At 39.2% G+C, this 7486-nt stretch overlaps 1 long non-coding RNA gene across 7 annotated transcripts; it reads left to right on the top strand.

The window, feature by feature from the left end:
- The first annotated feature begins 1566 nt into the window (after positions 1-1566).
- On the top strand, positions 1567-7160 carry LOC135753307 (uncharacterized). Of its 7 annotated transcripts, none has more exons than XR_012337996.1 (9): positions 1567-2248; positions 2408-2482; positions 2577-2726; positions 3458-3499; positions 4045-4273; positions 5383-5455; positions 5558-5912; positions 6015-6173; positions 6732-7160. It is a non-coding gene; the product is annotated as an uncharacterized lncRNA (long non-coding RNA). The 7 variants fall into 7 exon arrangements; XR_012337997.1 differs by having other exon boundaries at positions 2564-2726; XR_012337992.1 differs by having other exon boundaries at positions 1567-2482.
- Positions 7161-7486: the final 326 nt, after the last annotated feature.

The following is a 7486-nucleotide window of genomic DNA, read 5'->3' as shown; positions in this document are numbered from 1 at the left end:
AACTCTTTTCAAATAAGAGAACTTCGCCATATGATTTAACAATTTCCTTTCTTCTATTACCTTAGTGCTTAACGCCTGGACAGCTTTACGTTCTGGATCATCAGTAACTTCTCCCACCTTGTCATCTCCTACAGGTAGATGGCTCTTCCATAAGAAGTCTGAACCGGTAAACCAATTTAGAGGCGAATTTAACCGCTCACTTTTAAAGGGTAAGGGCATTACAAATGGCGCTTTTCCATTGCATAGTACCCCACGGTTTAGTTTAGTTTGGGTCGGGTCAGCTTACTTTTGCGAGCTTTTCCATTGGGTGCAGTACGTAGTACCCGATACTTTTTTTCGTACCACCTCGGTTGGGGTTCCAAGCAACCCGAGCTGATACCAAACGTGATGCGAAAACACTGTAGATCACTGATTGGTCTGAGAGAATCGTCACGTCATCGCTATAATGTAAATATTAGCTTTAGCTTACTGCTAGCTTGCGCTGTCTCAAGCAAACATGTTGTTATCTGTGTTCTGCTATAAGTTTCTAAACACCCTTTTAGCGATAAAAAACATCCGCAGGTTGAGAATCCGGGACACCATAACAGTTTTTTCCAGACTTGCAGTTTGTGGCGGCACATTGGCGACGTGCCCGTCCGCATTATATATGCTTAAATGCAACTTGAATGAGGCTCAGCGGAGCGCCGTCGACTGACGCCACGGGTCGGTGTTTGAACAGAAACTGTCATGTGAGACAGAGGTAGTTATAAACGCGATGTGCAAACATCTATTTGTGGTGGCCAATTTTAATTTTGTGGCAGACTGAGAAATAAATGAATGTATGGGAATGTACAACAACGCTCTCACGTGTATGATGTCACAGCAGTAGGCAGCGTAAATATAACGACACGCCTATAATCCCTCCCACTCCGAAGTGATACTAAACTCGATGGAAAAGCTAACCACGCCAAAGTGAGGTGAGCTGACCCGACCCAAACTAAACTAAACCGTGGGGTACTATGCAATGGAAAAGCGCCAAAAGTGACCATCTGATTTGTGTTTAATTCCATCTTTTAACTTTGTCAAGACATCCTCTTGAGAGAAGGAATCCTCTTCTGCCCGCTCACTAAAATCTGACTCCCTCTTCATGACATCATCGGTAGCGACCATTTCTTTTACACTCTGGGGTCGGCTGCGGCGCTGGCGCCGCAAACTCTTTATTTTTCAATCACTCCCCAAAGAGACTTAGATAACTCTGCTGATTTTGGACATACAGATATGATTTATACATCATTTAAAACGTTAAATTGTCTAGTTTTTTTCTGTCCACTCCCAATAAAAACAGCATGTTGTGCTTTTCGCAAAATTAAGAAAATAAACATGATGCGCGTTTTGTTCTCTCTCCCTCAGTGAAGTCCTTTCAGAAACACGTCAGAAAAATGAACTGTAACTTAACGAATATTTATGATAGAAACAAAAGATAAATGTCTACATAATGCTTGGAATGTCTGCTTTTGGAAGATGTAAGTGAAATCGAAAACAAATATTGTAATTCGTTGTTAACTGTATTAGAAGAGAGAGATCCCAGCTAGCATGTATAATCGGCCCGAGCTCGGCTGCCCTGCGGCAGCTGCGGCTCAGACTCGGCATCGGCGTGTGTTAACCGAGCCGATTGTGCCCCGCAGCTCGCTCTGGCACATTCATTTTTGTTCTGGCTGTAAGCACTGGGCCGATTCATGTTCACCGTAACTGGTAACCCAGCTCTGGCTATATGATCTGGACCACTTTTGGAAATGACTCGGCTTATGTTAAATCAAGGATGGTTTTAATGGATGCCATTCAATGTAGGCGACTTTCTTTAACACAAATGTAGATTTTTAACTCCAACCGTTTTAGTCTGTCCATAACAAAAGACAGTAAAAAACAAAACATGGTCAGACAAATCCAAATTAAACCCTGCTGCTCGTTGATGTCCTAAGACACGAAACGATCGGTTTCTGTGAGAAACCGAACTGTATTATATAATTTATACCTCTAATACGGCGCCTTCTTCTTCTTTTGAGTTTTAATGGCGGGTTGCGAAGCAACGTCATAGTTGCATACTGCCATCTACTGTATCGGATGCACGGCTTGAGGGCTATACAGGGACACCCGAAACCGTAGGTGGCGGTATGCACCTATGAAGTTGCTTCGCAACCCGCCATTAAAACTCTAAAGAAGAAGGTGCTGTGCACGGGCTCATTTGACTACGCATAGTACTGTATTAGAGGTAAAAAAAATTATATAAATACTGTTCGGCTTCTCGCACAAACCGATCGTTTCGTTTCTTAGGATATCAATGTGTCGTCACGAGCGGCAGGGTTTAATTTGGATTTGTCTGTGCATGTTTTTACTGTCTGAGATTTTGTTACTATTCACATGCATACAGACTGAAACGGTTGGAGTTTCTACATTTGTGTTGTACTGAAGAAACAAAATCACATACATCTTGGATGGCCTCGGGGTAAGCTGATAAATACAAAAAATTCATTTTAAGATGAATCCCGTACGTTGGCGGTTGTTTTAAACTGGGTGCTCGGCTCAGACCCTTTTGCCAGTATGAAGCCGATTTCAACGGTAACTGCAGAAAGCGTCAGCACGCTCAGCTCATCACTGGAGTAACGTCTGTACAACGGGTGAGATAAAACTCAACGCCTGACTGAATCATCCATTCCCTTTTCGATCCTACGCCATACGTTAAACTTGAGGTAAGTCTTGTGTTCAGTTTCCTTAAAAAGCATCAACATTCACGCTAAGCATAGTTTCAATCGAGTTCCCGTCACATCATATATTAACTCTATTTCGAACTGTTGCTGATTACATGTTGGTTATTATTGATTCGTTCATGTTCCTTTGACATGTTCATGTACTTTTTTTCCAGATGAAACAAACATAAAGAATTCATAATTCATTTAAGAATTATTAATTAGGACAACATCAAATTATTTATCATGTCTGAGAAAAGTAGTGCAAATTTTGGATAATATGAAAGTGGCTCCAACTTTTATGGCGCGAACGAAGCTAGCATTGACTAGCTGGGATGTTAAATAATGGGACGCAATTTTTATTAAATGCAATTTACGTGATTAATATTTACAAGCATAGTGTTCTTTGGTAGAAAATTAAGTGGAACAAAATGTTAGCTGGTAGTGCTGTGACAAATCGCAGTTGATCCGAACCACGGTTCGGCTCGCATGTGATTCGCGGATTAATATATACCAGTGTATGGAATGTCACAATTATAGATTTGTGTGTAAACTTAAACATGTCTTGATGGACCCTAATTTATGCACTGTGCAGTTATGCTGGTAGTTGGGTAATGTCATAATGGTTATTGGGTTGGGCTTGGACTAAAAAAGGGAAATTGTAATGGTTTAGTATAATAAGACATTATGTATGGTTTTGTACAATGCTAATCTTTTTTTTCTTTTTTCCTCAGGTAATCTTGCTTTTGCTGTTCTAATATAAACACTGCTCTTAGGTAAGAATGGCTGATCAAATGCATTATTTTAAATCTAATCTGAGACACAAAGCAGTTAAATCGTTGTCTAATTTGCTGCAAGGTATTAAGAACGACAGTAAGCTTGTTGACGATGATCTGACTGATATGTGTGATGAGATTAAAACTATGGCTGTGCAAAAAAATCGATACAGCTAACTACCATGATAGTTAGCTGTATCGATAGTGTATCGATATTTCGATCTCTACTGTCGATATTTTAAAAAACATCAAATCCCTCTGTGTGCGTCAAACGACCTCCTCGCCGCTGCTATAGTTGTCACTGTCCAGTTGTCTGCCATATACGGCCATTCGGCCAATGTCTCAGAAGTTAGAGGGAGTGAGAAAATGGCAGAAAATTTAAAAACACCTGCATCTTTCAAAGAGCTGCAGGTGTTCAGCTCTATTTTTTACATTTTTGATTGTATTGTGATACGTATCTTATCATGACCCATGTATCGTGACACGTATCGTATCGGGAGGCCCTTGCCAATACCCAGCCCTAATTAAAACAACTTTTCTTTTAGCACACCACCCATACATGGCACACAAAACAGGTCTTGTGAGGGGGCTGTGCCCACAGGTAGAAATTCTGTGGGTCCACGGGCTTCTCCCCTTTCAGCGAACATCACAGCGCTTAGTCCACCATCGTGGTCTCCAATCTCCATTACCAACAGCCTGAGTGCTACACCTACAGACACCCCAACCCATGCAGCAGCTGGCAGAAGTCAGACATCAGGCCAAACTGGATTTCAAGTAAGAAGGGCGAGATAGCCCATGGAGAGAAAAAAATCACTTTGGTATTAGGGCTGGGTATTGTTTCAGATGTCTCAAATCGATTCAGATACATTAGATCTCAAATTGATTGGATTGCGATTTTCGATTCAATGATTACATTTTCACTGGCCCCACCACAAAAAAAGTAATAAATGAATGAAATAGTTTTTGTAGTTTTTACCCATTTATTCTTGTAATAAGGTTATGACACCCAATATTTTAAATACCAGTGAAAATTAACAATTATCAATTCTATTTTTGATACTACAGCTAAAACTACTAATATAAATTTCATAGATTAAAGACAAGTTAATAGTTGTTAATAAAAATTAAATGCAAGCAATGCAATATAAGTACAATAGAACAAAGATACAAATGAAGAAATCTGTGCATTTCAGGTAGGTCTAACAGTATTTTTCAGATACAGAAATTGAAAAAGTAATCAAATGTAAAATAACACGGCATATCTTCACTAATTAGGATTAACCTTTATTTAATCTGCACAAAGTTACAAATCGTTATTCAGTGAAAAGCAGGGAGTGACTTCCTCTTTTGTAGTTTGATTAACATTTAAAAACACAGACAGGTGAAGGTTACTACCACTTTAAGACTAATGCACGGATCAAATTATGATAGGCAATGAATGCATTCCTTTTCTACTTCTTCTCATAACCGTCTGTTTACTCGCAAAGGCCGGCATTTTTAAAAATAATTGTTGAATTTGCAAGTAGAGAACTAGAATTAATTTCGTAATTTGCACGCTGTCGCACAGCTGTAAGCGCTTCCAGTGTGTGCTCTTCTCACATAGCGCATGCAAGTTCTCTTTCGCTTGAATGCTTAAATTGACAAGGCTTAAAAATGCGTGCAAAATGTAAACTTTTATGATCATGCAGCACTGGCCCAATCGGGACATTGACAGTTCCTTCAACCGGAATGCTTTTCAGATATAATGTAATGAAAATAAATACAGAAAAACGATGAGAATTGATATTGAATTGACCACATTTAAAAAAAAAATTTCACTTTTTTTTGCCTATTCCTATTTGGTATATGTGATGAGATTAAAACATATTTTTCTTTTCTTTTAGCACACCCCACCCTTACATGGCACACAAGTATATGACACACAACACAGGTCTTCTCAGGAGGCTGTGCCTACAGGTAGGAATTATACAAAGTGATCTCTCTCGGTTTACTCTGACATATCTACGTACAATGTTTTGCTAGTAATCTGCTATGCCTGCTTTTTCTTGTGTTCTACAGCAATAGGCTTTACGCCCAGCTGCACTACTTCCTGAACTTCAGCCAGCTCCTTGTTTCCTGTCTGCCATTATTGGACAAACTGATTAATCCAGGTGTGCCTGAGCTTAGTAGTCACAACAACAATAATCAGACACACCTGGATTTATCAGTTTGTCCAGTAATGGCAGACAGGAAACAAGGAGCTTAAAGCCTATTGCTAAGGAGATCCTCATCCAGCTCGATTTTATTAGAGAGCAGCAGTTGCAGACTTCATCCCAGACCCAACACATTTTGGGCTGCCACTTTCAACTATTGAGGAGCTACAATGTTTGTAGGAGACATTAAATAATCCAGATGAGAAGAAGAATTTGGTGAGGTAAATTATGGTTTAATCAGATCATTCCTAAAAGTCAGTCCTCATTTTCACTCATGCTATATTCCTTAAATAACTAATAAGGTACATGTCTTTTTGTTTCAGACTGTTTTTCCTGGAATGGTCGGAGACAAGACTCTTAAAGACACCGTGGGGTGGGTCCTGAAAAAAACAATGAACTCTTCGTGGTGAGACTCATCAATTGAAGTGGGGTCAACTGAACGCCTGCATTCAAAGGGCTCACTTTGAAAAGTGTGGTTTTGGGTGAGTGTCAGTGCTGGAAACTCGATCAGTGGCTGGTTGCATAAACCTTTAAGACTAGTCTTAAAAGTTAGTCATTTTTTTTTCTTCAAGACTGATCATAATTGTATTTCTATACTCAAACTCTATTTAAAACATTAACATCATAACATTATCATAAATTGAAATGCATTAATGCTACTTCTGAGCCTCATTAAACAGTCTGTATATATAACTAAATCCCACATTTCTGTTATATGCCACCTCTGCAGTGCAAAGATGAATTGTGTTGCTACTGATTTCATTTGATTGGTAACTTATTCTTCCTGATTGCCTCTTATTATTCTAACTCAATTTATGAATTTGAAATTTAATAAGGTTAAAAATTTATAGTCAAATATCTCCTTATAATGGGAAGGTGATTTTGTCATTGATCAGAATGTGCTCCTAAATTTTTGAATGTGCTCCTAAACTAAAAAGAAATGTAAGCGTAGAGCCCTGCATCCAAAATAAGTTTTGGTGGTTTTATGAGTAACATCACATGGTCATGCTGACCTCTTCTATCTTTGTTTTTTTTTTCAGATGCAGTCCGCCGGAATGCCCTGACCAAAGATAACACAGAAAAGGAGATAGAGCTCCTCATCACCAGGTGGTCGGTGCTAGCATATGACAGGGATGGTGGCCAAATCCAGACAATAGACAGACAATGAATTAAAATGTTTTAAATTTAAAAATGTTGATTTTTGGAAAATTCGTATTTGAACTGATTGTGTGTGTGTGTGCACCTGGTAATTATCACGTTGTGTCCCCACAAAGATAGGAATACCAGTATTTTTGTGACCTTGTGTCCCCATGAGGAAACAAGCTTATAAATCAAACAAAATGATGTTTCTTGTAAATGTGAAGTAGGAGAAGGGTTTCTGTGATGGTTGGGTTTAGGGAATGGGGTAGGTAAGGGGAATAAAATATACAGTTTGTATGGTATAAAATGCATTACGTCTATGGAATGTCCCCACAGAACATGGAAACCTGTTTGTGTGTACGAGAGAGAGAGAATGTGTGTTCAAGTGAATAAAAAATGCATTAAACGTGAAATTCTTGTTCTTCCTTGTGTGTTTTATTTTCAGTTAATGTTGCATAATGGTTGCTTAGCAATTTTAGTATTAACCAATCAATAAAATCAATAAATTAAACAAGCCCAAATAAGGAACAGGATTGGAGGGGAGCTTACGTCCTCTCACTCGGGGTTCCGCAATCGGGCCGCGTTAAAACTGAGTGCTCGGCCGTGTCCTCGGGGCGCGTGAAAACCGAGCGCTCGCAGAGCAATCGGACCTAGA

Source organism: Paramisgurnus dabryanus, chromosome 11 (genome assembly GCF_030506205.2).
Source record: "Paramisgurnus dabryanus chromosome 11, PD_genome_1.1, whole genome shotgun sequence".
Taxonomy (NCBI): Eukaryota; Metazoa; Chordata; class Actinopteri; order Cypriniformes; family Cobitidae; genus Paramisgurnus; species Paramisgurnus dabryanus.
This window is presented reverse-complemented; position numbering and strand designations above follow the sequence as displayed.